This window comes from Bos javanicus, chromosome 2 (genome assembly GCF_032452875.1).
Source record: "Bos javanicus breed banteng chromosome 2, ARS-OSU_banteng_1.0, whole genome shotgun sequence".
NCBI lineage: Eukaryota > Metazoa > Chordata > Mammalia > Artiodactyla > Bovidae > Bos > Bos javanicus.
Window position 1 is genome coordinate 51869323 of NC_083869.1, and position 23894 is coordinate 51893216.

The window sequence follows — 23894 nt, forward strand, 5'->3', positions numbered from 1 at the left end:
GAAAGAAAGGCAGCGACAGGAAATGGATGTTTAAGGCAACTTGCAAGCCCACGTAGGAAGCAAGCCGCTGTTCTGCTGTGGCGGCCCTGCTGCCTTCTACTGGTGACCCTCTGTGGACACTGTCATTGTGGACACAAGCAAAAGCTGCCTCCAAGAAAAGAGAAACATTTTAAAAGAAACAGAATGATCTCGCAATTTTTCTTTTGTAAGAACACAAATAACAAAGGACAAAGTAAATGGGTGAGAGAGGCAGAGTCAACTTTTTCAGAACTGTGAAGTGAGGAGCAGGGTGAGCAGGAGCAGAAGAGAGAGAGGGAGGAAGAACTCTAGAGAAAGAGGAGAGCCTACTAAAGAAGCCAGCCCCCTGTACAGACAGCCTGACGCCAGATGGCTTCTTCTAATAAATATTCAACCTTAACTCTGTTCCCATGTAACTTTGTTGTAAAGCTGCCAGCACACCCACACAGATCTGGGCCAGCAAAATGATTACAGTAGTACAAACAAAATAGTGCAATAGAGGAAACAGACAGACAGGGTCCTGTCCACAGACAGGCGGGGCTGGAAGATGTGAGCCGATGGACCTTTAGATTTAATGCTTCAGAAGTCCTAATAACAAGTAGCATCGGAGGGGAGGGGACCGCAAAAGAAGAGAAGAAACGTTTAACTCTTATCTGTGCTCTGCTTCAGGTTTTAGCACTGAAACATGTACAACTTTTACTTTAGAGATGACATAGGAAACATTAGCTCTCAAATATTTTCCAGTGTAACCTTTATATTTAACTACATTTAGAGTAATAACAACCTCACTAAAATCACCCTCATTTTTAATTGCATCAGTATATAATAAGACTATGTACTTTAAGAATTACCATTTGGGAATAAAACAGATATTCACCATATATTTTAGAAAAACACAAATAATCTTTTTGAATGTATTTTTTCTCTTCTTATCCCTCTTTGAGCTATTTGGTATTTAAATTCTGTTTAGATATATAGGCACCTTTTGATTCTATAAGGAGAGGTATTCATGCATTTCAAAGTGTCTTTGGAAGAGAATTTGAAAATATTCATGTCAAAATAAAATGTTTCATTAATAAAGTAATTTATGGAGATTGTGAACCAAATAATGCTAAAACTCAGCTTGAGGGAATGGTGATATAGTGAAATATTATTTTAGAAATGCATATTATGAAATACATTGTGTGATGTTAGAAACAACTATTAGAGAACTATATCAAGCTTTTTAAATTTTAGTTTTCCAATGATATATATAAACTTCTTGTTTTAGAAATGAACTAAACCAACTTAGTAATGAAATACAGCAACTTGGAGCAAATCATTTAAAATGGTTGGTATAAAAATGAGTTTCCAACTATATTTTATGTTCTAATTCTCAACTTGATATCAAGAATTGTCCAAAAAAAATCTCTAAAAGAGTTCATCATAAACCAAGCTTTCTCGTACCTCAAAATCAAGAATATATTTTTGTGGGGTTATCTGCGAGCACTGATAAGACTGCAGGAATGGAGACGTAAGAAAAACCAACAAAACAAAAAAATTAAACACTTACGAAAAGCTAGATAAGTTTTGTTAAGTGCATACTGTTGTTTTGACAGTTTGAGAATCTGCACAGATTTTACATTTTATTACACTGACATCAAAAGCTGTATTGATAGGAAAGGACCACATTTCTAACAAAGAGAGACAGATAAAAATTAGCATTTATCTTCTGGTGACACTGGCTTTCTAAGGGTAAGGCGTATAGTGTTTTCCCCTCTCGGCAGAGAACTGTCTCAGGGAACTGAGAAAGCTTGGAAGGTTAAGGCTTCCCAATTAAGGACATGATGGAGACAAATCCTTGAAAAGATATGTATAAATTGCACACATGAAATACGAACAATACAAACATATCTGTATACAAAATATGCAGTTGTGCATTCAAAGGAGCTAATGGCATGCAATAATGGGAAATTATTTGAACATCTGTTTGCACATTAATCTGCATATTTTTGCACATGCAATCATCCATTTGCATCAGCATATTTTGCATGTCGCATGCACACGTTAGACACCTGTTATTAAAATCCAAGTCCCTAATATGACGCGGATTCCCTTGAATATATTTTGTTTTCATGAGATTGATCATAGAGTCCAAAGAGTAGTGCATTTTTAAGAAAGGGGGCAATACACACAGAATGATATTAGTGGAAATACATGCACTTCTACCTCATCTATGCATGGGCAGTAGACTTCAGGGTTCAAAAAGGGAATAAGATTGGTTGGTAATGAAAAAGCAAAACAACATGATAGAGATGAATCATGACACCAGCTCCTTGCTTCTGGTAGAAAAATGATCAACCGCTGAAAAATACATTGAGAAGTCAACTGTGACAAGAATTTACTAGCACATAGTATATGGTCAATAAACAGCTGCTGATTCCTTGGTTAATAAAGAGATGTATAATTTAACTAAAATGTCACATTTAGCTAATGGTTACTAAGGCTCAATGATCTATCAGATTTTATTCTGACTGCTTTTATAGGCCTATCTCATTTAATCCATATGGAAATAGCCTTTGAGCAACTATTGAAAGACTGAACTAAAAAGACTAGGCTGTGCTACCAACTAGGAATGTGAACTTGGATTCATTTGTCTAGTAAGTGATTTTGTAAAATGGTAGACTGCATTGAGTCAGCAAATATGCCGTACATATGGTGCTACTATCCACTTTTTTAACCGTGGCAGAAATGAAAAACTCTATCCCAGCACTTTTTCCCACTGAGCCTGGACTTAGCCATAAATTCTTCCTTAACACTGCACTCCAGGCAACCACCACCAACTGATCAAATTTGGCACACAAGATGAATCTATTTTCTATCCTTGGACTATATTTTCTCTAAGACTCTCTCCATATACTGAATCAAAAACTCTTATAGGACACTAAAATCCTTTGTTTTGAAGGAACTATTCTAATTATTTGGTTGTTTTTTGATTACAATGTATCAAATATGCTCTGAAACTAGTTGACCATTGTTTAAGACATAGAACAAGCAACTCTTGCTCTATGTAGAATTTCAACTGTCATAGAGTATTTTTAATGGATTTAATCCATATGATATGTTATAGCAAAGTAATGTTCAATATATTTCCCCCTTTTGGATTATCCATAAAAGTACTTTCTTCCAGGCAGTTATGCAAAGTGGATCAGGAAAGCAGCATGAAGCAATACTTTGCACAGCACAGCCCTTGGACATGGAAGAAAGACAGCAGCCGTGGTCCCAGCTTCTGCCAGACAGAGCGTTGGTGGTGTGATAGAAAGCACAGAAACCTGTAGGCACATTAAAAGGACATATTCAGACTCTTCAAAACATATGAAAAGATGGGAAACAAATGGAGCTCTCAGAGAGGATGGTTTTTTGAGAAAAATCGCTAGGAAATCCTCCAGTGTGATAAGCATTGCAAACAGCTGAGATGAATCCATCAAAAGTATATACTGAGTGTTTGCTTTATGTCTAGTGCTGGGCTATGCTCTTAGAGAAGTACAATAAAGGACTATAACACATTGCTTGCTTTTGTAGAAACTGCATCCTAGTTGAAAGGAATAAAATTTACAGATAACATTGCAAAACTGCTCATACACCAAGAATATTCTTTCCAGCTACATCTATACCCACAAGGACAACATTTCAATCCCCTGTATCACTTTGAATGGCAAGGCTCCAACAAAGAATGCCCAGAATACTTTTTATGAGGTAGCAAAATGATTCCTGTTTTGATCTTGACACTTGTGTTATTTTCCTAGTTATTTATTGTGCCTTGCCTCTTCTTTTCATGATGGTACCTGCTCATCACACATATCTCTTGTTTCTAGAACCATCATCCAAATTCCCCTAAAGAATCACCATTCACCCACATTCAGTCGTGTGGATTGGGTGGAACTTCACATCTAGCTCCAAGGGTGGGCAAGTGATCTTCATCAGACAATGGCAAGGAGACTTAGCATTTACTAGGGTTATGGTGAAAGAGAAACTCTGTGTGACTGGACTGACTAGTGGCCACAGGTAGAAACTGCCTAATGAGAAAGCCCAAAAGATGAAAACAGAACTTTCTTTTTTTTTTTAGAAATGGAAGCAGACCAATCCCTAATGGCACAATATGAGCATTGCTGCTGCTGCTGCTAAGTCACTTCAGTCGTGTCTGACTCTGTGCAACCCCATAGACGGCAGCCCACCAGGCTCCCCCACCCCTGGGATTCTCCAGGCAACAACACTGGAGTGGGTTGCCATTTCCTTCTCTAATGCATGAAAGTGAAAAATGAAAGTGAAGTCCCTTAGTCGTGTCCGACTCTTCGAAACCCCATGGACTGCAGCCTACCAGGTACCTCCATCCATGGGATTTTCCAGGCAAGAGTACTGGAGTGGGTTGCCATTGCCTTCTTCGGATATGAGCATTGGGACATAGCAAAGTCCAATTCTAGCTACATTCCTGGACTTTTCAGTTACCCAAACTATCAAATTCTTACATCCCACCTACCACCCAGCTTAAACTAGTTTAAACCGGAGTTCTACAATGAACATCTTAACTTGGCAATTTCAATCCATATCACTGACATACATTGAGGCAGTCAGTTGGTCCCAATTAATAAATCACAGCTGAAAGAACTTAAACCACTTTCTCTAAATCACATAATAAAGGTCAACAAAAGTACAGAAAGTAAAGGCCTCAATTTTATGAACAAAATTGAAACACCACATTCTTAGAAAGTATTCTCTATAGCTATTTTCTTACCCTTGCAGGGACTGAGAACCAAATCCTACATCCCTTCACCTCATCCAAGTCCCTCCTAATATACCCTCTGGGAAATAGAAAATAAGATAATCACCACAATTGCCCTTCACTATAATCTTCCCTTGCTTTAGGATTTTTTTCAAGTTGCTAATAGAGAACCTTTATGAAAACAAGAGTATCTAATTATTGGGGACAATTATCAGAATTCCAAGAAGTTTCTTGTTAGGCCTATTTATAGGACTATTAATGTTAATTCTCAATTTAGAGACCCTTCTCCTGCTTATTTCCCCTATGAATTCAACTGGCTCTCACCGAGTCCCTCAGAGGGAGAGGCCCAAGTAGTACAAAGTTCACTCAGAATTTAGGGCATTGCCTAGGGACAACAGTCAATGATCACTCTTAATGTCATCCCAGGATACTGGCAGAACACTAAGGTGTTTTAGCCTGACTCCAGGAAGTAATTTATGCAATGAATTTTCTAGCTGGTGAAAATGAGTAATAAAGAAACAACCAAGATCAGGAGGAGCTAAATTTCTCACACATAATATGGGGAAAGGGGAGGGTGGGATTAATTGGTAGATTAGGATAGGCATATATACACAGCTGTTTATAAAATGGGCTTCCCTGGTGGCTCAGTGGTAAAGAAACTGCCTGCAAGGAAGAAGGCATGGGTTCGATCCCTGGGTCAGGAAGATTACATGGAGAAGGAAATGGCAACCTACTTCAGTATTCTTGCCTGGAAAATCCCATGAACAGAGGAGCCTGGAGGGTTATAGTCCATGGGGACACAAAGAATTGGACACAACTGAACCACTAAACAACAATAATGTATAAAATAGATAACTAATGAGAACCTACAGTATAGTACAGGGAGCTCTACTCAGTGATCTGTGGTGACCTAAGTGGGAAGAAAGTCCAAAAAGATAGGGGATATATATATATATATATATATATATATAGCTGATTCACTTTCCCGTACAGCAGAGACTAACACACCATTATAAAGCAACTATGTGTGCATGCTCAGTTACTCAGTCATGTCCGAATCTCTGTGACACTGTGGACTGTAGCCTGCCAGGTTCCTGTCTGTGGCATTATCCAGGCAAGAATACTGGAGTGGCTTTCCATTTCCTCCTCCAGGTGAATCTTCCAAATCCAGGGATCAAACCTGTGTGAGTGTGGCTCCTACATTGGCAGGCAGATTCTTTACCACTGAGCCACCTAGGAAGCCCATAAAGCAACTATATTCCAAAAAAAAACTAAAAATAAATAAGTAGAAGTCAAAGAAGCTCCTACAATCTAGCCACCTCCATGGAAACCTTTCAGTACCCCAGTAGCTACAGACTATACTGGGGAAACAATGGAAACAGTGTCAGACTTTATTTTGAGGGGCTCCAAAATCACTGCAGATGGTGACTGCAGCCAGGAAATTAAAAGACGCTTACTCCTTGGAAGGAAAGTTATGACCAACCTAGATAGCATATTCAAAAGCAGAGACATTACTTTGCCAACAAAGGTCCGTCTAGTCAAGGCTATGGTTTTTCCTGTGGTCATGTATGGATGTGAGAGTTGGACTGTGAAGAAGGCTGAGCACCGAAGAATTGATGCTTTTGAACTGTGATGTTGGAAAAGACTCTTGAGAGTCCCTTGGACTGCAAGGAGATCCAAGCAGTCCATTCTGAAAGAGATCAGCCCTGGGATTTCTTTGGAGGGAATGATGCTAAAGCTGAAACTCCAGTACTTTGGCCACCTTATGCGAAGAGTTGACTCATTGGAAAAGACTCTGATGCTGGGAGGGATTGGGGGCAGGAGGAGAAGGGGACGACAGAGGATGAGATGGCTGGATGGCATCACCGACTGGATGGATATGAGTTTGAGTAAACTCCGGGAGTTAGTGATGGACAGGGAGGCCTGGCGTGCTGCAATTCATGGGGTCACAAAGAGTCGGACAGGACTGAGTGACTGAACTGAACTGATACCTTCATATGGACTTCCCTGGTGGCTCAGATGGTAAAGAATCTGCCTGCAAGGAAGGAGACATGGGTTTGATCCCTGGGTCAGGAAGATCCCCTGGAGAAGGGAATGGCAACCCATTCCAGTATTCTTGCCTGGGGAATTTCATGGATGGAGGAGCCTGGCAGGCTATAGGCCATAGGGTCTCAAAGAGTTAGACAGGACTGAGTGACTTTCACTTTCACAAAGCTTCACTAGGGGGTCCCGGAGGGTTGGGTAGATTTTAAATTAAAATGTAAAGATTTAATTAAAAAATAATAATATTAAAAACATCAGAGTCAATCCATAATAGCTGCATAGGTGAACCACTGAGTCCTTAGCTCATTGCCTACCCCAAGAAGTCACCCACTGACAATGTAAAAGTATCTCCATCACCGACTCCTTACTACTAACATCACGTTTAAACTAAACCTTGGTTCTTTTCAACCTACTTTCTGTTTAGAAATTGCTTCTATTCTTTTGAGCTTGTGTTTACTTTTTCACCTTTTTGTAAGAAAAATTGCATTTTATTAGCTAGAATCCAAATACAGCTAAATGAGGAAAACTCAATAAAAGGACTAAAAGAACATTTTCATCCGATAAATTTGCTGTGAAATGCCACGTTTGTGGCTGTGCCTGCAGTCATTTCAGTTACAAGACACATAGTAGGAAACAGTTTTGGGATTTTCAGCCATTAGTTTATAAATTGAATAAGCTAGATGTGTTCATTCATATAAAGTTAATGTAATTTTTCTTGGGAAAGTTTAATATTCTACAAATCCATTATCATATTTACAAATTAATCTTCCCTTAGGAAAAAAGATCGAAGATTTATAGAAGGAAGTATTTTATTACTTTTAAAACTGCAGTTTTAAAGAAAATCAAAGAAAAAGAAGGAAAATTATATCAAACTATAAATGCCTTTTTATGACTAACAGTTTTGTAACACTGAAATTTATGAAAGGAGAAGGGAATAAAGCAGAACATAGAAAGATTTTTCAATGAGCTCACAGAAATTGCAACTCCTATATCACAAATTGCAAACTCCTAAAAAATTAAACCTGTTGATGTGACTACAAACTGAATGGTGTTAAATTCATTAGATACTTGAGGATATTATGGATTTCTCCTGGAAAACTTTTTGGGTTTTTTTTTTGCCTAAACTCTCAAGCTACTTGTTCCAATTTTTGACAAGTTAGGATTCTAAACCTTTACAACACCAATGACAACAAAATTCTGTGTTCATTTAATTTCTTTCTCAAACTTTCAGTGACTTGTTAATGTTGAACAGGTAACTGACAACATAATTAATTCCTAATATTCCACTGTCATAGAACAGAGTTTCCTAAAGAGTAAAACTAGAGTGTAGAGTAAAGGAAGTCTCTACATACACACAAATTTCTGACATGTTGTTGAAAGGAAGAAAAGTGAATTGATTTTCCCCCAGATAGTCTCTTTTATGCTCATCCCTAGCATTTATGTAGCATAATATTAATGACAATCTTATAAATAAGATGCAAACTATAATGACTTATTAATAACCACTTTTTGTAACACTTCTAACTACTGAAAAATATCAAAGTATTACCTTTATTAAGATGTTCTTCTACAGGAAAAATTTGTTGCTACATTTTTATTACAATAACATCATACACAATTCTTCAGATTGCAAGTCATATAGTAATAATATTTAATATCAAAGATGATGGATCCCAGAATGAAATTCCAGTTCCTCTAATTCCTGAGTCTACCCTCTAAGTTTTACTCAAATAACTCAAGTAATTAAACTTTCTTCCCAGTATTTTCGAACATTTAATAAGTGAACTACTAAAGTTATCCAGTGGAGAAGGAAATGGTGAACCACTCCAGTATTCTTGCCTGAAAAACCCCATAGACATCATTGCCTGCAGGCTCACAGTGCATGGATAGCAAGAGTCAGGCACAATTTAGTGACTAAACAACAACAACAATATCATCTGGAATAATTTCAGTGATCTGGACCTCAGTACCACAATTTAGCAATGCCAGATATTAGAAAGTTTATTTCAATTATCTTCAACCAAATTTCACTTCTACACATTATATCCTCTTGTTCTGTCTTGTCTTTACCTTTTTTTGTTGTCGTCTTCTGATTTTCTTCTCCAGTACATTACACTCGCATTGTACTATTATGGCTTTTGTAAAGCATCTAATTTCACACTGAACATCCTCAACTGTAGTGCAGTCCTTGGAAGGATATGTTGCCAAGTCCTCTCACTACCTGTTTTCGTTTCCTTAGGTCCACTGTTCTTCAATGTCCCTCTTTAAAAGGGTGCCTCAATTGGGCACAACCCTCCATAAGGAGGTAATCACCAAGAATGGTAAGCCTCCTGATTTTCAGCTCCAATCTTTTTCACCTCAAAGCTCTCACATTATCTGAAAAGCCATGGCAATTAGATTATGGGATTAGCTAGAAGATGTATCATTTGCCAGACAGTATCAAATAGTATTCCTCAAAGGGCTCCTCTTTTTTTTCTTTTTGGATTATTATTCAGCCAAAGTGTATTCAGTAATAGTTTTGGATAGGAAAGAAATGTATGAGGGAAATTCTCAGAGCCAAGCGTGAGAAAGAAAGGAGGCTCTTCGTGATCCTTTACTGATGGTCCTGAAACCAACCAGAAGTCCAAAAAGTAGTGCTTTCTCTTTGGAGTCAACCAGACAAGTTTCATCACAGTGACAGAATCGAAGCCCTTCCTGATCTGTGTATATGGAAAGAACTAAATTCACCAAATTTCACTGAAATACTTGACAATCAGTTTGAAAGGATACTCCCCCAAGAGCCTTTTTACTCATATTGAAACACTAAATTTCTATGACAGTGATACTGGTGTCAAAATATCATGAAACACAGGTAAAAGTATTGAGTGTGATACGTGTTTGTACAGTATTTCTACTTTCCATATATCACTTCATATTAATAGGCAAGGTCGAAAGGGACTGCTGTTGGTTCTCCATATTCAAGAGAGAAATTGAGAACTGAAATTGCTAAATACCCTTTTATATTTCACCCAGTAAATGACAGTGGAACTGAGAGAAACAAGACTGGCCTTTCAGATTAATGCATTCCAAACTTCCTCTCATGAAATGGGCTGCAGTCCATCACACTTAACCTACACTTTCCACACCTCCAGGAGGAGATATCCACAGATATACCTATTTACTTTGGCGTGAACTCAAAGAAATTAGTTTGCAAATCTGGTCTTTTCTTTGTGCATTAACTAATTTCTCCTTTCCACACATACACTTCAAGAACATCAGGTAGATCCATTTACTTCCACTCCTTCATCCCACTGCTCCTCCTAAAGTGACCTATTAATTATGGCTCATTTGAAATTTTCTCTTACAAATGTAGGCTCAGATTTCAACACCTAAACAAATTATATATACAGCGTGCAAGCCTGTTTGTTCCAGGTTTCTTAAAAGGAGAAAATGAATGCAGTGTATTAATCATCAAACTGATGTCCCTGATTGAAAAATAAATTATTTAAATGAGTAACACTTTGGGTTTTTTTTTAATATACTACTTTCTAGAAAATCTCCTCAACATGTAAGGTGAAAAGAATGAAAAAAATCACTACTACCACACTGATACATGAACAAAATTAAAGCCATGAATAGGCTACATGATCATGCTCAGTCCAAAATGTTGGGCATTACTGCCATTGGTTCTGTAGTTAATAATCAACTTTTATGGATGGTACTCCAAATTAGTTTTAAGAAGTTCTAAAAATTCAGCTTGACTACTACAGATTTAAATGAATTTTATTCTTTTCAGAGCACAAAAAACAAAGGCAACCCCTAATGTAGATTTATTAAAAAACAAAAATGCTTATGTTTCTAAATACATGGAGTAGGGAAGACATTCCTTTTCTCTCAATGTAATGGCAATGAATGTGGATCATCTAAAACAAAGCAACAAGCTTAAATGGAAGGCAACCCACTTAATGATTTTAAGATATATATTTGAGATATAACTCAAATGCCATTCTATTCATGGGGAACACATGTATACCTGTGGCGGATTCATTTTGATATTTGGCAAAACTAATACAATTTTGTAAAGTTTAAAAAAATAAAATAAAATAAAAAATAAATAAAGTAAACAATTGATTGGTTTTTAGTGTATTTACAAATATGTGCAACCTCATCACAACTTTAGAACATTTCCATCACCTCACAAAGAAACCTCATTCTCTTTAGGTACCATTACTAACTCCTCCCTCCCTCTGGCTCCAAGTGAATTACTACTTTCTGTCTCTATAGATTAGCCTATTCTGCATATTTCATAAAAATGAGAGTATATGCAGTCTTTGTGATTGATGTCTCTCACCTAGTATAATATTTTTCAAGGCTACTTGGAAGCATGTATCAGTACTTTATAGATTCATTTTTATGGTTGAATAATATTCCACAGCAGAGTTATATCATATGTGTTTATCCATCTAGCAGCTATTAAATGTTTGAACTGTTTCTACCTTTTGGCTATTATAAATAATGGTATCATAAATATTAATGTACACCTTTTTCTGTGGACATATGCTTTCACTTCTTGTAATTAGAAATATTGGGTAATATGTAACTCTATATTTAACTATTTAAGGAACTTCCAGACAGTTTTCCAAAGTAGCTGTACCAATTTATATTGCCATGAAGAGTGCATGAGCATTCCAATTTCTGCACATTTTCACCAACAATTATTATCTGGCTTTTTGATTATAGCCATTCTAGTGAGTGTGAAGTGGTAGTTCATTGTGGTTTTGATTCGTTTCTCTGATGACTTAAGATACCAAGCATTTTTGTATGTTTATTGGCTATTTGCATATTTCTTTGGAGAATGTCTATTTGGCTCCTTTGACAATTTTTCAGTTGAGGTCTTTTTCTTATTGAGTTGTAAGAGTCTTATATATTCCAGATTGTTGTTGCTGTTCAGTCTCTAAGTCATGTCCAACTCTTTGGAACCCATGGACTGCAACACGCCAGGTTCCCCTGTCCTTCACTGTCTCCCAGAGTTTGCTCAAATTCATGTTCATTGAGTTGGTAATGCTATCTAACCATTTCATCCTCTTACACCTTTTGCTTTTAATCTTTCCCAGCATCAGGGTCTTTTCCAATGAGTCAATTCTTCGCATCAGGTGGCCAAATATTGGAGCTTCAGCTTCAGCATCATTCCTTTCAATGAATATTCAGAGTTGATTTCCTTTAGGATTGACTGGTTTGATCTCCTTGCTGTGCAAAGGACTCTCAAGAGTCTTCTCCAGAACCACAATTTGAAAGCATCAGTTCTTTGGTGCTCAGCCTTCTTTATGGTCCAACTCTCACATCTGCATGTGAACTACCGAGAAAACCATAGCTTTGACTATATGGACCTTTGTCAGCAAAGTGATGTCTCTGCTTTTTAATACTCTGTCTAGGTTTGTCATAGCTTTCTTCCAAGGAGAAAACATCTTTTAATTTTATGGCTGCAGTCACCATCCACAGTGATTTTGGAGCCCAAGAAAATAAAACTGTCACTGTTTCTGCTTTTTCTTTTCCATTTGTCATGAAGTGATAGAACTAAATGCCATGATCTTAGTTTTTTGAACGTTGACTGTTAAGCCAGCTTTTTCACTTTCCTCTTTCGTCCTCATCAAGAGGCTCTTTAGTTCCTCTTCACTTTTTGCCATTAGAGTAGTATCATCTGAATATCTGACATTGTTGATATTTCTCCCAGCAATCTTGATTCTAGTTTTTGATTCATCCAGCCCGGCATTTCACATGATGTACACAGAGTGTAAGTTAAATAAGCAGGATAACAATATGCAGCCTTGTCATACTCCTTTCCCAATTTTGAACCAGTTTATTTTTCTAGATACAAATTCCTATCATACATGATTTGCAATTTTTTCCCCTACTCTGTAGTTTGTCTTCACTTTCTGGAAAGTTCATTTTGATGAAGTCTAAAGTTATCTATTTGTTTTGTTGTTGCCTATTCTTTTGGTGTCACTTAAATTTTTTTAACTACTTTTTTTTTAATTTTATTTTATTTTTAAACTTTACAATATTGTATTAGTTTTGCCAAATATCAAAATGAATCCGCCACAGGTATACATGTGTTCCCCATCCTGAACCCTCCTCCCTCCTCCCTCCCATACCCTCCCTCTGGGTCATCCCAGTGCACCAGCCCCAAGCATCCAGTATCGTGCATCGAACCTGGACTGGCGACTCGTTTCATACATGATATTAAACATGTTTCAATGCCATCACAGCACTGTTTTATAATAGCCAGGACATGGAAGCAACCTAGATGCCCATCAGCAGATGAATGGATAAGAAAGCTGTGGTACATATACACAATGGAGTATTACTCAGCCATTAAAAAAGAATACATTTAACTACTTTTTAAATTATTTTTTTCTGTTATTTCTTTAAGTATTGCTTTATGGCTTGCAATATACCTCTTAACTTATCGGAAGCAGCTACAGATTTATACTAACTTAATTTCCATGAGATATGGAAATGTTACTCCTATATAGCTATATTCTCTTTCTGGGGGTATTATTCTGATACATATATTACATTTATAAATTTTATAAGCCCAATGATACATTATATTTTATATAATTTTATATATTTTAAAGAAGATAAATGGAGGAAGGAGAGCAAGTATATATTAATAGCTTTTGCTGTTTTAACCTTCTTGTTTAACATTTCTAGTTCTCTTCATTTGTTCCTGTGAATTTAAGTTACCATCTGGAATCATTTCCGTAACCCAGTACAGTTTTGCTCCCACCCACGTCCTTGTGCTGTATGGACAAATATATCACATTTCTTTATGTTATAGACCCAATAACACTTTACGTGCATATGGCTTTATATAATTTTTAAAGTCAGTCAAGAAAACAAATGAGAATAAATATATATTTGTACTGTTATTTAGATTTGAACTTCTGTCTGAGGTCACTTGCTTTCAGTCTGAAGAAATCTGTTTAGTATTTCTTGCAAGTCAGGTCTGCTAAATACTGTTTCTTTTTATCTAGCAATGTCTTTATTTTGCCTTTATTTCTGAAAGATAGGTTTGCTAGATATAGGATTCCAGGCTGACAGGTTTTTACTTTGAGCTCTTGATTTTGAGAAAGAATAGAATATCTTATTCCATTACTTTCCAGCCTCCATTGTTTCTGATGAGAATTCAGCTGTAAATCTTATTGGAGTTTCCTTGTAAATAAGTCACTTTTCTCTTATAGCTTTCAAAATGTTCTCTTTATCTTTGCATTTCAGAATTTTTACTGTGATATGTCTATTTGTAGATTTCTTTGTGTTTATCTAATTTGGGATTCATGGAGCTTCCCAGATGTGTAAACCAATGTTTGTCAATAAATACTGGAAGTTTTTAGCCAATATTTCTTCAAATATTTACTCTGCTATTCTCTCTCTCTTCTCCTTCTGGTAGTTCCACTAGGTATATGTTGCTGTGCCAATAATATTCTACATTTTTCTTCTGCTGCTGCTAAGTCGCTTCAGTTGTGTCCGACTCTGTGTGACTCCATAGACGGCAGCCCATCAGGCTCCACCATCCCTGGGATTCTCCAGGCAAGAACACTGGAGTGGGTTGCCATTTCCTTCTCCAACGCATGAAAGTGAAAAGTGAAAGTGAAGTCACTCAGTCGTGTCCGACTCTTCGCAACTCCATGGACTGCAGCCTACCAGGCTCCTCCATTCATGGGATTTTCCAGGCAAGAGTACTGGAGTGGGGTTCCTTCATTCTTTTTCTCTGTTTTTCAGATTGCATAATCTCTATCAATATAAAAGCTTGTGAAGTTTTCTTCTAGTTTCAAACCTACTATCAAGCCCTTCTAGTAATTTTTGAATTTTCAATTATTGAAAATTTTTATTGCAAATTTCCATTTAGTTATTTTTATAATTTCTCTTTCAGATATTCTATATTTGATGCATCATTATCATTATACTATCTTTTAATTTTTAATCATGTTTTTCTTTAATTCTTTGAATATATTTGTAACAGATATTTTGAAGCCTTTGACAGTTTAAGACCACCATCTCGTTTTTATCACAATAGTTTTTGTTGCTTGTTTGTTTCTGGCGTAAAAGTTATATTTTCTTGAATACCTATATGTCTCAACATTTTGTTGGAAACTAGACATTTTAGATCATATATTATGGCAAATTTAAGCATTTGGCTCTTATCTTCTTGGTCTTGTTTCTGTTATTTATTTACTTGGATATTTAGTGACTGGCTGGATTATTTTAGTAAAGTCTATCTGTTCCCATTCCCCCAGAGCAGGAAGCTTCTGTTGCTGCTAAAGGGGCAGAGTTTGCGTCTGCCTCTAGGATGCCTGGGGATGAGAGTGGTTTAGGCAGAGCTATTTTGACTATGTTTTTCCTGACCAAACTGTTAAGCTCCACTAATTGCTGACTGATTGCTCTATTGTTTCCAACAATGCTCTGGGGCATCAGTTGCTTCGTACTCTAAGACAATCAAGTCAGGCTGTTTGAAGAGACTGTTCTTAGGTCAGTGCTGAGATTTGTTCTGACACTAGGGGGGCTCTTCCCAGCTGTCTCTTTCTCCACTTCTCCCCAGCAAACTAGCCAGCCTACAATTTAGCCTACATCTGCAATGAATCTATCAAACACCTTTTACGACAACTTCCACTCTTTTTTAAAGTGCCCTTAGATTTGGACTCCTTGGACTCTATTGCAAATAAAGGCAATTGCTCTGGGGGAAATTTAGAGATATCAGTTCCAAGGCTTGCTTCTCCTTCCACGCCACCCCCAGATAAACCTCTGAGCCATACACTGGGGCGGGGAGGACAAAGACATGTTCTCTCTAAACATCTCCACTTTAGGAGTTTTGCACCCAGTAGAAGACGGGAGTGGAATACAGCAGCTCTAAATCTCCTTAATTTGCCTCTTTCAGTGTGGAAACTCCTACCCCATGAGCCAGAGCAAGTCGATCAGGGCTCAGGTTCTCAGTGGTACACCACCCAAGTTAGAGCCTCCATCCCATGAGTGGAAGCTGGAAAGGTGAAGGGGACCCATTTAGCCATGCTTGCCCAGAACTCAACCTCAACAAGATGTAGCTGGATCATGTTAAGAAATGCCGCTGACCTGTCTCTCCCAGGAAGATAGCCCTCCAACGGGAAATAGGAAAGTAAAGGTAGCCCTGTACTCTTGGCTGTAGTAATATCAGATGAAGTGTGTATCTCTTTGAGATTAGAGGCAGAGGGAGTCTGCAGGTCTTGGTTCAAATACCACACAATCTTAGAGTTCTTAACAATTTTAATAGATTGTCTTGAATAAATGTGTCTTCATTTGCTATACGTCCCATAGAGTCATTTTCAGAGAACTTAATCTTATTATTTTAATTTTCACTAGCTTTACAGTACTTTTGCCTGGAGAATCTCATGGATGGAGGAGCCTGATGGGCTGTAGTCCATGGGGTCTCTGAGAGTTGGACATGACTGAGTGACTTCACTTTCACTTTTCACTTTCGTGCACTGGAGAAGGAAATGGCAACCCGCTCCAGTGTTCTTGCCTGGAGAATCCCAGGGACGGGGGAGCCTCGTGGGCTGCCGTCTATGGGGTCGCACAGAGTCAGACACAACTGAAGCGACTTAAGCAGCAGCTTTACTGGGGAAAATATCTGAGAAGCTACTCACACTGTCATGCCAGAAACAGGATTCCCAACACCCTTAATTTTGTATTTGCTATAATAAGTTTTTTTTTCCTTTAATTGAGAAGCATTATTAGGACTTTGACAATCTAAGTCTTTTACCTACATTTCAGAGTTACAGAAGCAGTTAGCCTTTACATTCCTAGGAGGCCATTTATATTCACCAATCAGCCAATTCTTTCCTGAGCTCATTTCATCCTTGTAATACCATGCCAAATGCAGCAAAGAGCAACACACTAAGATCCTAGCTCTTTCTAACAACTTTTTCTAGATTAGCAACTCAGTATATCTGCCTCCCAGGTTGTTGTAGCCAATAGTCTTACCAAGTATTTAGCTACTGCATAACCTAGATCTCCAATATCTTTCCCTTCCGCTTTTCCTTGTTTTCTGCTGTCCAACGATAGAAGTCAATATCATGTATTTTAAGTTTTTGGTATGGGAGCGATATACATCGAGATACTAATTTCTGTTTTAATTACATGAAGCAAATCAGTAAAACAAATAAATCTGATTGAAATTTACTTCTTGCTCAGGTAATAGTTCTGGGCTGGAGATCAGATCAGGAGGTCAAACTTTTACTCAAACTAATATAGAGATTATAAAATAAAGAAACTATCAATGCTTTATGAATGATATGTAGGACATTTCTCAGGGAACACACAGCCTAAAAGACATAAAAATTATATCTATATATATACAGAGACTTCTGTGGGCCATTACAGACACAAAGCATTATTAGGTTGAAGCTTTTTTTAGAGGTAGTTTGCAAGCATGTTGAAAGGAGCATTTACTGGACATTCTAACATTAAAAAGGAACTTTATTTCCTAACATCTTCTGCATTTCACTCATTTGTGGGAGATGTATCTAGAGAGAAAATATACCAGTTCCCCAATTCCCATATTTTCAGAGAGAGGTAGAATTTCTACTCTACCACATATAAGGGAAAATTAATAAAGGAAGTGTCATTTTCAGCTTCTCTCTACTCCCACTCTGTTTCATGGCTGAATTGTGTCCCCTCCTCCCAATTCATATGTTGAAGCCTAAATCCCAGTATCTTAGAATATGACTGTATCTGGAGATAAGATTCCCATAGAGGTAATTAACATAAAGTGGGGTCATATGCAAGGGTTGGGGGGAACATCTAGTCCAGTATGGCTGGTGTCCTTATAAGAAGAGAATAAACCACAGAAAACGTGGAGACCTAGGTACAACCATATGAGGACACAGCTAGCTGCAAACCATGGAAGGACCTCAGGTAATCCCAACTCTACTATCTTCTTGATCTCAGGCTTCTAGCCTCCAGAACTGTGGGAAAATAAATTTCTGTTGTTTAAGCCACCCCATCTGTGGTATTTTGTTATGGAAGACCCAGAAAACTAACACCTGGTAAAAGGGTAACATATAGTTAAGTTTAGAAGAAGTAACAGGGCATGCTTGAAACCTTCTAATAGTAAACAGTAGCCAGTGAGCAAGGATTATTCATTCATCCAGAAGATAGCTATTGAATAAGTACTGCAGATGGTTACTAAGTTCAGTTCAGTTCAGTTCAGTTACTCAGTCGTGTCCGACTCTTTGCGACCCCATGAATCACAGCACACCAGGCCTCCCTGTCCATCACCAACTCCTGGAGTTCACCCAGACTCACGTCCATCGAGTCAGGGATGCCATCCAGCCATCTCATCCTCTGGCGTCCCCTTCTCCTCCTGCCCCCAGTCCCTCCCAGCATCAGAGTCTTTTCCAATGAGTCAACTCTTCACATGAGGTGGCCAAAGTACTGGAGTTTCAGCTTTAGCATCATTCTTTCCAAAGAACACCCAGGGCTGATCTCCTTCAGAATGGACTGGTTGTATCTCCTTGCAGTCCAAGGGATTATCAAGAGTCTTCTCCAATACCACAGTTCAAATGCATCAATTCTTTGGCACTCAGCTTTCTTCACAGTCCAACCCTCGCATCCATACATGACCACAGGAAAAACCATAGCCTTGACTAGATGGACCTTTGTTGGCAAAGTAATGCCTCTGCTTTTCAATATGCTGTCTAGGTTGGTCATAACTTTCCTTCCAAGGAGTAAGCATCTTTTAATTTCATGGCTGCAGTCACCACCTGCAGTGATTTTGGAGCCCAAAAAAATAAAGTCTGACACTGTTTCCACTGTTTCCCCATCTATTTCCCATGAAGTAGTGGGACCAGATGCCATGATCGTCGTTTTCTGAATGTTGAGCTTTAAGCCAACTTTTTCACTCTCCACTTTCACTTTCATCAAGAGGCTTTTGAGTTCCTCTTCACTTTCTGCCATAAGGGTGGTGTCATCTGCAAATCTGAGGTTATTGATATTTCTCCCGGCAATCTTGATTCCAGCTTGTGCTTCTTCCAGCCCAGCATTTTTCATGATGTACTCTGCATACAAGTTAAATAAACAGGGTGACAATATACAGCCTTGACATATTCCTTCTCCTATTTAGAATCAGTCTGTTGTTCCATGTCCAGTTCTAACTGTTGCTTCCTGACCCGCATACAGATTTCTCAAGAGGCAGGTCAGGTGGTCTGGTATTCCCATCTCTTGAAGAATTTTCCACAGTTTATTGTGATCCACACAGTCAAAGGCTTTGGCACAGTCAATAAAGCAGAAATAGATGTTTTTCTGGAACTCTCTTGCTTTTTCCATGATCCAGCAGATGTTGGCAATTTGGTCTCTGGTTCCTCTGCCTTTTCTAAAACCAGCTTGAACATCAGGAAGTTCACAGTTCACGTGTTGCTGAAGCCTGGCTTGGAGAATTTTGAGCATTACTTCTAATTCAGTAGTAAAACATTCTGATATGATCCTTGACTGCAAGAAACTTAAAGTCTAATGGAGAGAAAAAATGAAGAAACTGTGTACTCAAGACACCCCTGAATATGATGAAAAGCCAGGTTGCCTGGTTCTTCCTAGAGAAATCTGGAGAGATGATATCCACATTGGTTTACATTGGATGGTGGGGAGTATCTGGAGGAAAATGGATTGGGTCAAAGCAGCCAGCCAAATGTATTTTCTCATCTGCTGACCAGATTCTTTTGACCCTATACTGTTGAGGGGCAGCTTACCCTTGGATGGTAATTTATTTTGAACAGATGGAACAGGGCTTGGAGATGAACCACAGGGACAACTGCTGACTAAAGTTTCTCCAGTTTTCCATTAAGGAGTGGCTTATAGCTTTCACCAAACCCATACTGGTTAACTGAAGTATACAAAAAATACTACTAATAAAAAAGCACACTCTAAATACCATATAGTTAAAGCTAACACAATTCAGTAATTGTATATAGTTTAGTTCAGAGTATGGATGCTATAACAATTATGAGGAAAGCACAGGTTTTGGAACTGGATTCAACATAAGATGAACTATACATGTAATGAGTACTACTCAGGTGCCAACTATTTCTAGGTATTAAGAGAGAGGATAATGAGAGGAGGAGGGAAGAAGACATGGTTCCTGCCCTCATCAACTTGTGCAAGTTATTTAGTTTCTCTGAATCTATGTTCTTATATGGTAATTGAGGATCAAGAAAGCTATTCTGGATAGCTCTTATAAAGAGAAAATTTTTATTAAAGGGGCATTTAAAAGCACTTTGCCCAGTGCCTGGCAAATAACTATCTGTTAAATGTTATTCCTTTTCACTTCTCTCTATCTTTGCTCTCTGCAAAAAATACAAAGTAAAAGGAATCCCTTTGGATATTATTCAAATGCATTACCAAATATCATAATCTTCATAGTCAAATTCTAAGGCTTAGAGAAAGATGACTGAATGAGTTTGGATCTTGTTTGAGTAAATCAGCTCTTGCATCATCATGGTTACAACATTTTATGATTTGAAGTACATTCTAGAGGGTGAGTGTGAGCTCAGTGGCTTCAATTGTGTCCAATTCTTTGAAACTCCATGGACTGTAGCCCACCAGGGTCCTATATCCATGGTATTTTCCAAGCAAGAATATTGGAGTGGGTTGCCATTCCCTCCTCTAGGGGATCTTCCTGGCCCAGGAATTGAACCTGCATCTTCTGAATTGAAAGGCAGATTCTTTACCACTGAGCCACCTGGAAGCCCTCTATTTCTTCTCTGTTTTGCTAATTTTCTCATCTTTTCTTTATAGTTTTGGGCTCAGAAAAAAGAGTAAAATCATTTGTTAAAATAGAATAGAAAAAACGAAACCACAAAGAATAATCTACAGGCAGTGGAAATAAAAATAATTCATTCTCTTAAAGCACTAAGAATGATTTTATATTTTTTCATGGAGAATATACTAACATATATATTCAGTAAGATATAACTATCTCCCTTTTTACTAGGAAAAGTTAAAAACAATACAAGACAAGAAAAGAAAAGGAAAGTGAAGTTGCTCAGTCATGTCTGACTCTTTGCAACCCCATGGACTGTACCCTACCAGGCTCCTCCATCCATGGGATTTTCCAGGCAAGGGTACTGGAGTGGGTTGCCCTTTCCTTCTCCAGGGGAATCTTCAGGGATCGAACCCGGGTCTCCCACATTGCAGGCAGATGCTTTACCATCTGAGCCACCAGGGAGACTATACAAGACAAAGGGTGAATAAATCTCACAAGCTTCAAAATGGTACTGAAAATATTCAATAGTAGGGAACAGGGACAGGGGAGCCTGGTGGGCTGCTGTCTATGGGGTCACACAGAGTCGGACATGACTGAAGTGACTTAGCATAGCATAGCATAGGGAACATATAGTTCAGATAACATACCATATGGTATGGTATGGTATGGTGTATTATCTCTATTGTATTGAGTCAGACTCTCCATGTACCCAATTGACAGTTTGGTTCAGCCCCCTAGGAAGAACTATTCCTTCCTTTTCACAACTTTCACAGACTCTAGTTTACTTAGTCATAATCTCAAAAGTTTTTGATTAGTGCACTGTGCCCTGAAATCATATTCTCCAATATATAATTATAAAGTCAATCATTTGCAGACTATAAAGCCAACACATCCCTTTATTTTATCTTTGTCATTCCTTCCCTCCAGCTAGTCCACAGTCCATGAATCAGAAGTATTTTGATTCGGGATGAAACGTTAGCTTTCTCAATGGACATCCTGCTTTTATTCTAATCCCAAATTTCCCCCAAACATCTTTTCTAAATCTGCTCCTTTTATTTTTTGCACTTGAAGCAGGCTGTAATTAGATCTAATTAATTTCTATCCATTATGCTGGTCAGTTATTTATTTTATTCTATGCTGTGTCCAATGCTAAGCTCTTTAGGGACTGCCAAGAAACAAAGCAGGAGTGTGAGTTCTACACTTAGATATAAAACCATACAATATCAAATAATATCCTCATTTTTTCCTCTATACTTTTCATATTTGTACATAAATTTACACTCCTTTCATTAAACTGCTAAAAAAAAAAACTTTTGTCTTTAACTCACTTGGCTGTATGTAAAGTATCCATAGCTGTGGTACATAATGAAACCACCCTCTATTTAGAGATCCCTGAAAAATCTACATGCAGGGGAGTTCATTTAAGACAGAACATTCACACAATTTGAACACAGCGTTAAGAATATAATAATTAGAGAACAATCTTCTGGGTAATACCAAAGTTTACTTAAACAGATTGATAACATACTCACCAAAAAAATAGCAGGCTCAGTTTTAACAGTTTGTTCCCTTCTGAATGACTTACCCACCAAGCGAGATAGTACAATTACTGGTCTTCACTGTAAATGCCTGGACCCCCTGATGGGCTCTGATAGGAAATGACCCAGTAAGAACAATGGCATTTCTCTTCATATCGCAGCACATAGCTTTTGTGGCTGTCAGAAAAACATACACAGTTCATTAAAATCAAGGGGGAAAAGGAGGTACATATAGAGAAAACAATGTTTTAAAAAGCTCATGATTGTTTTCTCCAGCCTTAATTTTTCTGTTTTCCAAGCAGACCTCTTTGCAAACCCATTTCTCGATGCCCACTGATAAGCTTGGCCAATTGAAATGTCTTAATCAGAAGTAACTGGTTCCACAAAACCCAACAAGATTTCTGTAGCAACAGCTATGACCTTTCGCTTTTTCTTTCTGGTTTCAAAGCTGCCTTTAGTGGTCATTCAAATCATGAAAGTGTTAAGTGGGAATAGTCGTAAATCAGCTTTTTAAAGTCTGCTGCCAGCATGAACTCTGTATGTTTAAAAGGGGAGGGGGAGATTTAAGGCCACATTCAAGAGGACTTTACAGCTGTTAAAGCCAGCTTTCTGGGGATCTGGTAATTCTACAACATGATGGTCTTTTTTAAAAACCTACTTGTCCAAATATAGAGCAAATACAGATGGCACAGGTGGCTCAATGGTAAAGAATATGCCTGTCAATGCAGGAGATGCAGAGACGCAGGTTCAATCCCTGGGTCAGGAAGATCCCCTAAGAGTAGGAAATGGAAACTCACTCCAATATTCTTGCCTGAAAAATTCTATGGACAAAGAAATTTGGCAGGTGACAGTCCATGGGTTTTCAAGGAGTCAGACACGAATGAGCAACTGAGCACACCACAGCCATGCAAATAAGTTTAGAAATAATTTTTCAAGTAAATTCGGCCAAATAAGTAGTTCAGTAATGGGGCATATCTAAAACAATTGTTTATTTAAATGAAGTCTGCTTTTCTGGAGGACACATTTTATATTATAGTATGCCTCAGCCAGTATAAGTAAAGAGCCAGATTATGGTGTCTACCACATCTCCAGACACACATATAGTTGAATATGGCAAAATTTCTCTAAAACAGGGCTGGTCAGACATTTAGTAGAAAAGGCAGCTGTCTACATGATACATGTTGAGAAATAGTGAAAAGCATTTCTGCCAAAAATATCTGTTCCATTCCCCCCACGTTCTTATTACCATTTTTCCTGTAACATTTAGAATTCTAATCACTGGTCATTATTTTTACACATCATTAAAAATCTTTACCAGAAAGCAAGGATATTATCTACGAAGACACTAATAAGTCATTAACACCTTACCTCAAATGAAATCAGTCAGACCATACAGAGAGTTTACTTAAAGGACCTGAGGAAGTATAACACCAAACAGGTAATTTTGACAAGTGAAGGGATTTTAAAAAGACAAATGTTTGGCTATTTCACAAGAAGAGCCCTAAAATACCTGGAGGTTTGTCAGGGGAGGCAGAATTGCAGTGAGTCATAATCACCAGGTTAGAGGAGGTGTGGAAAGGAGAAAACCTGTGACATCCTTTCCCTCCAAACAAACTAATATAAAACCTGAGTGCAATTGGCAGCTTTTGAAACACAGTAGTATGTGATTTATACTCTCCATCGAAATGATACAAGATTTAGCTACAACTTGCAATACCTTATGCCTAATACCAATTTTGAGTGAGGTATAAATTTCTCAGCACTAGCAGGT

General features: G+C 37.9%; 1 long non-coding RNA gene across 3 annotated transcripts in view; it reads right to left on the minus strand.

The window, feature by feature from the left end:
• The window catches only part of LOC133260318 (uncharacterized), a 367758-nt gene that overhangs the window by 131095 nt on the left and 212769 nt on the right, over positions 1–23894 (minus strand). For 2 of the 3 annotated variants that reach the window (XR_009740751.1, XR_009740749.1), the window contains exon 2: positions 22171–22300. This is a non-coding gene — a long non-coding RNA (uncharacterized LOC133260318). Of the gene's footprint in view, positions 1–22117; positions 22301–23894 lie in introns of all 3 variants that reach the window. The other variant, XR_009740752.1, reaches the window with a different exon arrangement.